Raw genomic sequence first — 10467 nt, 5'->3', positions numbered from 1 at the left:
GATATTGATTTGTTTTCACATTGGACTTACATGTTGCCTTGGACAAAACTATTGTAAAATAAATAATTGTAAAAGTAAACCGATGCAACACTCTGTGTCTAACCCAGTTCCTAAAAACTTTAATTTCCCACATCCATTAATAGTACCAGAGCAGGGAAATGGCCGTAATCCTCCAATGAGTCAACTTCCCACATGGCCTGGATTGCTTGGCCAGTTGGCATGTGTCAATCCAGACTCCTGGGAAAGATAATGAAGAACACAAACTGTAGCATACGATTTCTTAATAAATGTCTTGCTTATTAAGGTCTGCTCATTTTATGGATGGATATATAATACTTTGAGTTTGTTCTCTAAGGGTAAGTGTGTAAGTCTCATGACTAGATGCACAGAAATTTCATATGAAATACATGAGCACCTTTCTGAAATTGAAAGAGATTTTATTGGAAAATAGAACATACACTACACTAGAGAACAAACAAAGCGACCGCCATGAGTGAAAATAAGAGGCAGGGAGTATAAACAGGAATGAACAAGGACTAAACCAAACACTGGGAAATGCTGGGCCAAACAGTAACAAACTGGGGTTACCACACAGAGGACGCTAGCCAGCCACAAGGAAGAACAAATGTACGACCGACTGAGGAATGGGGCACAGGCAAGCACATCCAAACACAAGCAATGAACCACAAACGAGAGACAGGTGTGAGTAATTGACCGATTAGCGAAACACTACAGCTGGGAATCATTAGGAACATGGGGGAGAGATGGAATGACCAGCGACATCTGCTGGCCAAATGGGAACATGACAGAACTGGCAGAGACAGATCCTGACAGCAGGTGCCTAGTTGAGGTGGTTAAGTACGTAGGACCCAAGCACCGAGTTGCAATGAGAATTAGTGAAAGAGGTGAAAGCTGAAAATGAGTTATCAGGAGCTAAGTCCTAAACCAGAAATAAAGCAAAAACTCCACCCCTGTTCATCTGTTTCTCTGTCTGGCCAGCTGGTGTCACTGGCCACCCCGTTTTGTGTTTCCCTGGTCTCACGCGCATCACAGGTCCTACTGCCCCTGCTGTTCCCCAGACCACCGCATGGCTGAATGGACTAAGCATGAAGCAGAGATATCCCTAAATACAGCAGAGATATCCCTAAATACAGCAGGGATATCCCTAAATACATTCTACTGCAGATTTTAGAAGAGCAAGTCCAGTCTGCCCATCTATTATAACACCTCCTCTGTCCAAATCATACACACCCCACCCACTAACCAGACAGCATTAATGATCTGTGTGGAAGACACAAACAGACTCCTTCAAAGGCAAAATATCAGGAAAGCACCTGGTCATAAAGGCATTCTTACCTGAAAGTCTGTGCTGACCAACTGGCTTGCAACTTCACTCAAACCTTCAGCAGGTCACTGGAGATATGCAAGGTACTGTTGCAGTGCAGTATGGCACAGGTGCGAAAGAAGATGATGATCCACTTGAGGCTCTGAGACAATAACAGGACCACAAGCGGTCTGAACTAAACAGGGGTAAACATTACAAACAGACCCATAGATAAACCTACACAGAGAACCAGGCACCTCAAGGAACTCAAGGAACTTCAGAAACAGGCTAAGTAACAACACGCAGCACCATTAGCACACAGAGTAACATCTTACAGTATAGGCACCTAATATGATGACTGACACAGATAACGAGGACTTACGAGACACGGTGTGAATCATCAAAACAATCAACTAATTGTGGAGGGTGTAGGATAATGAGCAACAGATGGAACAATGAAATAACTAGAACAGTGAAACAGGCAACAGGTAGAGTAACTAATAATAAACATAGAACTACGGAACGTTAGCAAAGCACTGAGGGATAACAGTAAAAGGAACACATACTGTACAAGCAAAATCAAAACCAACAGGACACAAGCAGGGCAAACTGAAAACAGGAAAGCAAAAATAACTAACAAACGCTAGGAAATAACAGAAAATCAATAAATACAAAGTAACACATGAGGCTGGTCTGAGGCCACAAGCGGAAGATTAACAGACTGTAACTCAGCATTTAATACCATCATTCCAGAATGGCAACACACTAAACTTCTCCAACTTTCTGTCCCTGGCTTCCATCTGTCAACATCTGATTCAGATAGAAAGCCAAGAAAGTGGACTTAAATTTTTTTGCCTCAATTAATGCAATTTGATGACGCAACAATGAAAGAGTAGCCTTGGAGGCTCATCATTTCATCACATAGTCTCCCTGAAGGTCGATGCACTTCTTGTATCATTCCACTAACTTCTTCATTCCTTGAGAGAACAAGCTTTTCAGCTTCTCCCGAAACCAGGTCTGCACTGCTTCCTCAACCTCATCATCAGAGGTAAAACTTCTAACCAAGCAGAGTCTCTTTAAATGGATTGAAAATGTGATAGTCCCCTAGATCAGTGTCTCCTGGAGTCTTTTATTTTTTAATATAGACCAAGCAGTCCTCATGAAGCTAGGAAAATCCCATTTGAAATCAGGTCATAGCTGCTGATGAATTTTGTTCAGGCATTTGGCATCAGCTGAACTTCTTCCAGTTCCCCAGCAGGACCACAACATAGAAAAACATGTTCGCCATTACAGGCTGATGAAATATACACAACAGTTTGCTGCACATGTTAAAGGACCTTAGCCTACTCAGAAAGTAGGGTCTGCTCTGGCCTTTCTTGTATAACGCCACTGTGTTGTCCACCCAGGCCAGTCTGTTGTTCAGATGAACCCCCAGATTCATGTAGCCCCGCAGCACCTGCAGTTCCTTCCTCCATATAATGACTGATCTTGGGGGCTCCATGTTACTCCGGAAGTCCACCACCAGCCTCTTTGCCTTCCTGATGTTGAGCTGCAGGTTGTACTCCTTGCACTGTAAGACAAAGTCGTTTGCTAGTCCTCTGTACGCTGACTCATCTCCGTCGTTGATGTATCCTACAAAGGAGTTGTCGTCAGAGGATTTCTGTAGGTGGAAAGAACTATGTGTGATGTGTAGAGGGTAAACAGGAAGGGAAACAAGAATGTTCCTTTAATACCCTATATGTTCTATGTAGCATTTTATAATGATACTATTGACAATTATAGATATTTGAAATGTAAGGTTGCTATTAGGGTTAGGGCTAGGGCAAAAGTTCAAGCTTGTGTTAGGGTTCGAGGGTTACCGTAATGCCCTATGCAAAAAAAAAATGTTCACCGTCATTACTACATCTTAAAGAAGTACAACGGAAATATGAAGTTAGCAAGACAAGGGGAAGATGAAGAATGTAATAACAAAGTAGCCATCACTTAATTTACAGCTAAATTGAAATAGTCAACATTAAATGTTCCACATAAAAAGAGTACAATACTGAGACAGGAGCATAATATAAGATAAACATCAGTATCAATATAGGTGAATGTGCTAAAAATGTACAATGTAGAAGGAATTCAGCTACTCACACTAACAAGCATCTAAGTGAGCCTAGCTGTCAGGTATCCGCAATAAGGTGAGCACAATTTCAGAGGAAAGAACGGGCCGCGAGCGAGACAATGCAATAGTCTTTACTGACAAAAAAATAAACTCCAAGAGGGCAGACAAAAACGGAAGGAAGCTCAGAGAGTCAAAAAATAAACTATTCATAATATAAGATATCCTACATGGGAAGAAAGTAGGCTGGAATACTCAGGCAATATCTGCACCCACAAAAAACAGTCTCAAGATGCAAAGACAAATGACATGTTACCTTAAACAGATACATCTGTGTGATTTTACTCATGTAATGATCCTTGCACAGAACACAGTGATGTGTCGTTGGACTGATCTCATTAGCGCCACTTGCTGCTCATGGAAATCCCGAATTAGGGCCACTTCCAGGATTTGACAGCAGCCACAAATGTTCCTCTGGAATGCAGCCTTCCCAATTCACAGGATACTACGGAATCTTGCCATTCCAGAGAATCAGGAAAAGAGGAGAAATCTGGTTACAGTACAATGTGTGGATAAGCCATTGAGTTGCCCCATTCATATTGGTCTACTGAGGTCCCATGTACAAGGGTTGACCCCTGCTAGGGAACTGGATCTTCTACAGCACAGGAACCGATGTAGCGCAGAGTGACATTGAGAGACTCAAGCACAGGAACAGACAGCCATACCCCTTGACCCAGTCATGCTGAAGGTATAGGCCTTATTTTGTGGTTTAATTGCTGCTGCTGGTATTCCAAATGCTGAGAGATGAGGTCATTCTCCATGCTTTTTCGCATCTGGTCACTACATCATCTGCAGAGGGGACGGTGACGTTTGTTTCCCTGCTTGAAATGCATGATGGGATAGAACCATCGGCGACTGGGAAGTGTTGAGGATGGAGGAAGCTGACCGGAGCCTTTTTGGGTTTTTTTTTTTAGATGAAGTGAATTATGTACATGCAAAGGTAGAACACAGTCTCATGAGGGTAATGGAGATGCCCAACTTTCTATTTCCAGGTCCACCTAGGCTAATTGTGGCACTATAGCGGTAAGCTGCTGGAGCTGGTCTTGCTTGCCCCATGGCAGTTGCCCTGACTGTGTAATGGTTAGACCCTAAAGATTTCATATGATGCAAAAGCAGTCGAATCCTTGCCATTATGTGGGTTTCCTCCAGGTTCTCCTGTATTCAAAGGGACTTGCAGTTAGGCAAACTGGCATCTCTACTGTTTGTGAGGATGTTCTCCTGCACGATCCCTTATGCTTCCTGGGAAAGGGTTCAGGCTCCCTGCAGCCCTGTACAAGTGGTTAGAAGATGGCTGGATAGATAACAACACATTTTATTTACATTACTGATACTGAGGCGTGGCCATCAGACATGGTGATGGCACATGGAATAATGAATCAGACTAAAAGTGCAGGAAAGCAGAAAAATGGTTTTTTACCAATGTATGCCAGTCACGCTGACAACTAACACACACTGCTCACTCACACACACACACACACGCACACACAGGTTTTTACCAAAATGAACATTAAGCACTGTACATAACATTACAGTGCACACAATAGCAACACTATATACGCTAATTACTTCCTGCCATTTACATTATTTACACTTGGCTTCAGTCCAGCAAACATTGCCGGATCGGTACCCCCAGCACTGCAACTCTATCTAAAGCAAATAAAAATTACCTTGATGTAGGTCTACTGAAATCCCAGGTCCAAGGGTGGATCCCTGCTAGAAAAGTGGATCTTCTGCACTATAGGAACAGAAGGGGAGTAGCATATTTCAATAGGACTGTGATTTATAGAGCACTTGAGTGTCTATTGCCTTGCTACTTCAGTTTATTTTGACGTCTTTTACATGCCCTAATGTTATTTATCCTCACACTCTATTGCCCTAACTACGCTCGGTAAAGATATTCATTATTACACCACATTACCTAGAACAAAGCCCAGATATTTATGCTGGGCCATTTCTGTTGTGAATGACAGGTCACCTGTATTATTTGGGAAATCCATCATTACCTCATATTACCGTGAACAAAACCTGGATCATGGCAGCTTTACGATGGTGAAAATATAGGCCAACGGTAAGCAAGGAAGATTGGGAAATTCTGCTCTTACACTCTGAGAGAAGGAATTCATCCGAGTTCAGCAGAGAGAAGGCTTAGGCACTAGAAATCATACAGAATTATTCTTTGGACACTTGACTACTTGATGTTAGTCGCCATCAGCTACATTTCTTAAGAGCGCTATATTTATGAAATTTCATGATATAATATCTCATATTTGAGTAGATATGTTTATTAACCTGAGATCATTTTTTAATACTTATTTTTGGAAAAAAATCCCCATTGACCTAACAGTACTCCCTCAGCGTGCGCTCTACTGGCTTTCGCGCTCCACCACTGGGTGGCGCATGAATAAATACGCTCCAATGAATGTTATTGTCTTAAATTTTCAATCACTTTCTTCTTTAACTTTCAAAATAAATAAGGGAAACAGTGAGAAGAAAGGCAAGGGAGTGGCTGAGCCAAGCTGACGTGTGAAGTGAGCCGGTAGAGCGAACGCTAAAGTTCCACCGACTTGTAACTTCATTTATGTAACCTTAAGTAGCTTGGCTTTAGTTCAGGACAGATAAGTTTAGTTACTGTAGTTACCTCTCATTTTCAGTGATTGCTTGCATTAATATGCCATATTACTAATTTCTGCATGTTAAAAGCTTTACGGTAACCACTCAGGTGGCTATAGCGGTGAGCTTCTCGTCTGAACGCCGCGGTTGTAAATCGCAGGAAATTCAGTCCAGTTTAGATGCTGTACTATTGAACGGGTCACTCATCCCAAATATGTTTAAAAACGGGCTGCGTTTTATTTTTTCTGGCATCACTTCATTTTTCATTATTTTCTCAGGGGCAGAACAAACTTTCGAACCAGAAACATTTATCATATCAAATGCACAACCGCAGGCACTTCTTGCCGGAGTCTGAAACTTCCCAAAAAGTTTTTGTTTTGTTCAGCAGATAACAAGTATAAAATTGTACGGCTGGTATAAAAATACTGCAGCCATTTAAACTTTCTTTTAGAGCCTCATTTTGCTTGGCAGGATCTTCACGGAAATGGTTTGCGTGGACCTTCAACACCAGCCTGCTACAGCAGGATCAGAGACCATCACTGCCGCTGCCGCACAAAGAAGTGGACGTGTCCCCTTTCCCGGAGGAGTACCCCCATAATGAGGAGCCCCTAAGCTTAATAACCTCATTTAGCACAATAATCCACACCAAGTCCAAAGACTATTTAACTCTCCCCAGTCAGTGTTGGGTCTTGTGTCTCTTTAATAGCAATTCCGAATGTTTGCAGTATCTTATGGATTTGGGGTTTCGACTGTTACCTATTTTTCTTCAACTAACTAGTTTTGGAACTTCCTCGTCATTCCTGTTTGTCCCTGATTACCTTCGCCCGGTTTTATGGATTCTGCCTTTGCCTGAATGATTATACAGTATTAAACTCCGCAACTGGATTCTGTGTAGCCTGAGTTCATTACTGAGACAAATGATGAGGGAGTGTGGTGAAGGAATGTAAAAGATGAGAAACAGCCATCAAATGCTAATTAACTCCAAGGCTCGGCAAAGTCACAAGGTGATTTTTAGACAGAAAAAAAAAATATGGAAAAAGTAAGTCAAAAAAGACACACCAAGGTTATTGAAAACTAATGCGCCTCTTTTAATATATTACTGCAGTAAATGTATCTTTTAAATTTGTAATTTATTGTGGTACATTTATTAAAGACACCATTTCATTTTCTTTTCTTCGTTTCTACTGAATATAATTCAATACAGTCCTTTCTAAAAATATATCAGTAACTGAAGCTTTTGTGATGAGCCGTTCAAGAGCGATTTTTTTTACAAGAGGAAGTTAGTTTAGCAAATTTTAACTTAACGTCAAAAAAAATTAAAGGGAGATCATGTGTGAAGGGTTTATATATTAGACATCATCCCTGCTTGACACATTTCTCACTGATTTATGACTGATATACCTCTGAATTCAATTAGCTTTAATGAAGTGCGCTGTCAGTGCCTTCTTGACCGTGTGAACTTACTCTGAAAGAAATGATTTATATATCAGATTGTGAGGAAAACAGCTTATGACAGATAAGCTTGATAATACACATACCTATACAACTACACTATATGCATGGATGTCAGGGTCCAATTATTCAGGTAAAACATGTTTTCTATCAGTCTGCTATTATTTGACCAATATTGCTGTAAACTGTTAAATCCCACCAACATTGACATCCACTGAATTGCGTAGGGTAGATTGTATACTGAAACAGTCATCAGTGTTGGGGAACTTACTCACAAAAGTAATCCATTACAGATAGAGGTGTAAAGTTCAGGTCCGGAGTGTACAAATCCAGACCACCCAACCTATTGAATGTAATGAGTCACAGTCATAGCGTACTCAACACTATCAGTCATGAATTTGAAGATTTGATATCCTGTGGTTCTCATCTTAGGTCACTGAACATCTTGGGACGTAGATGGTCTCCCCAAGTGGGCAAATATTCTATGGGTCAAATTTGTTTTGATTGATTGACTGATTGTGTTATATAAGGAAAGCTGTTTCACATACAGGATGAGCTCAGCTGTAAAGTATATAATAGCTTCGCTCTAGTGCTGTGATAATTAAACGCATCACTGTTATTACTGAGAGTGGTGTGGTGGCTCAGTGGTTAGCATTGTTGCCTCATTCTTCCAGGGCTGGGGGTTCAAGTCCTGCTCCTGCTTAGTTTGTGAAGTTCACATGTTCTCTGCCTGTTATGCAGGCTTCCTCCAGCATTTCCAGTTACATCCTGCAGTCCAAAGTCATAACATATGATTGAGTGTTAGTGCTTTCATGCAGGGACTCTGTGATCGACTGACGTCCCATAAATTGTTTAATTTTGCCTTCTGCACGATGCTGCCTGGGTTACACTCCAGATCCCCAGTGACCCCATCCAACATATGCAGTTGGGAGATGGATAGATGGATTAGCATAAGTAATTAATGCCTTATTCTGAAAAACGGAATAATTCCACTATGGATGGATCCCGATCCAAATATCAGCATCTACATAATTTCCTGGTTTTCCTTCAGTGCTCTAAACATTTGCAAAGAGGAGGTTGAATACAGTGTCATAGCAGAGGTTAAGAGCTTCAATGTTACATGTAGATTCATGTCTTTTGTAGTTTCGCACCTTCTGAGATTACAGTATATTCACCTTTAAAATTATTACAATTTTGATACAATGTTTCACGCTTCTCATGAATAAGAATTTGTCGGCTGTAAATTAAAATGGAAATGCCAAAAGTATGTTGTTTGGAAGAATGAGCTCATGCAGTCCGACCAGAATACACGATATGGACTTACCAGTTAAGAGCAACTGCTCTCTTGCCATCATCCACAGATATCCCACATGCTCTAGTAACTGGTAAGGGCTGAAAATGATGAGTAACTTGGTCCTTCTGTTCCTGTCCAGTTAACAACTTGTCTTGCAAAATACCAGCTTTGGGAGGTGCAGAATTTCAGCGAGTATTGCTTAGACCGCCGATAATATAATGTTGATAATATAAGTTTCCATAGCTGCTGTCATAAAAGTACCAGCCAAAACAAAAGCACAGCCGGCTCATTGTCACCGAGGTGTCCTTATCTCTTTGACTCATCACGTAATACTTGGTTGCAGAGCTATGCGGAAAGTATTTAAGGGGCAGGCGGTCAAAGTTTAAAAAAGGGGCACGCCGTACCTTTAAAGCTCATGCTGAAGTTCACGGGCAGGTGCTCAGCACCCCCACGGATTATTCAACAAAATTCAACAGCGGCGTCACTTTTCTCTGTGGGGAAAAAGAAGGTTCATCTTTAGGTTTAGTACCTAGTATTGCCACCTCTGGCAGAAACATCAGGTTGCAGGTGTCGCGTACTTTTGCATCTTTTTGTGTTTGTGTGGTCGCAGGGTTCTTACTGTTAAAGGGCCAACAATCAGTTTAATTAAAGGTAAAGAACAAGGGGGAAGAGTCTGATATGGGAAAAATGTAAAAGTAAATCCAGATTTTTGTGAAGTATGCTGAGCTGGAATTTAATCGTGAAATCGTTAGGCATGCGAGGGAGCGTGATACTGAGGGTAAATAATGGCGTCTCTTGTGAAGTTCCTGAGTGTTGACGGCTTGGTGGCAGCAAGCCTGTGCCGAAGCCCAGTGTCTGCTGCAGATAAGGCATTGTGAGCAGCCGATTTCCCGGGGGAGTACGGGGTGCCATCTCTCGCTAGCCTGTCTGCAATCCCCCCCCCCGTCCCCGAGCGAGGAGCTGCCGATGAGGAAGGCATTCGCGGCCGCGCTCGATCATTTCTCACTCACTTTCTTCTCGGTCGCTGTGACTTCTCCGCCTGCCTTTGTGCGCGCCGGATCCCAAAAAGCTGAAAGAGAAGGCGATAATGTCTTTAGCTGGCTTCTATTAATGCCCAATAATGACAAGGGTCTGGCGTGATCATCCTGCGTAGTTCATTCTTAGTCACTGCTCAGTCCATTTGCAGCGCGATAATAAGTGGAGAACAGGACCAGGTGTTGTCCGGGAAGACTTCTGTTAACATCAGATGCCCATTGGTTGCGCATTTTTCATGCGAATGAGATGTCATGCTTGATTAGTTTCACAGCATCTGTTTGTCAAAATCACAATGAAATCTAAATTATATAAAGTGCTATAAATATGATCAATGTACATTTAAATTCTTCAGAAATGTGACAGGAAACAGATAAACTGGGCCTTGCAGCCAAATGTTATTAATTTGTTTTTAATGTTTCAGGTTTACTTGAAAATATAACATTTCGGTGCGTCATATTTTTATAAAAGCAAAATGAATATGCACATTAAAAATCTTGACTTTATTATGTGGTGGAATGAATGTTTAAAGTTTTCTGCAATCAAATATCTAATCAACAACAAATTGTCAACACACTGTCAAGCCAAGGA

At 41.5% G+C, this 10467-nt stretch overlaps 1 long non-coding RNA gene across 6 annotated transcripts in view; it reads right to left on the bottom strand.

Moving 5' to 3' along the window:
- The window catches only part of LOC111858098 (uncharacterized), a 38265-nt gene extending 28219 nt beyond the window's left edge, over window positions 1–10046 (bottom strand). For 2 of the 6 annotated variants that reach the window (XR_011989465.1, XR_002841507.2), the window contains exons 1-4: window positions 8875–9219; window positions 5156–5223; window positions 1357–4756; window positions 147–237 (exon numbers count right to left, since the gene is read on the bottom strand). This is a non-coding gene — a long non-coding RNA (uncharacterized lncRNA). Of the gene's footprint in view, window positions 1–146; window positions 238–1356; window positions 4780–5155; window positions 5224–8874; window positions 9220–9248; window positions 9336–9854 lie in introns of those variants that run through there. The other 4 variants (XR_011989466.1, XR_002841508.2, XR_002841509.2 and 1 more) reach the window with 4 other exon arrangements.
- Between the last annotated feature and the right edge of the window lie 421 nt (window positions 10047–10467).

This window comes from Paramormyrops kingsleyae, chromosome 3 (genome assembly GCF_048594095.1).
Source record: "Paramormyrops kingsleyae isolate MSU_618 chromosome 3, PKINGS_0.4, whole genome shotgun sequence".
Taxonomy (NCBI): Eukaryota; Metazoa; Chordata; class Actinopteri; order Osteoglossiformes; family Mormyridae; genus Paramormyrops; species Paramormyrops kingsleyae.
This window is presented reverse-complemented; position numbering and strand designations above follow the sequence as displayed.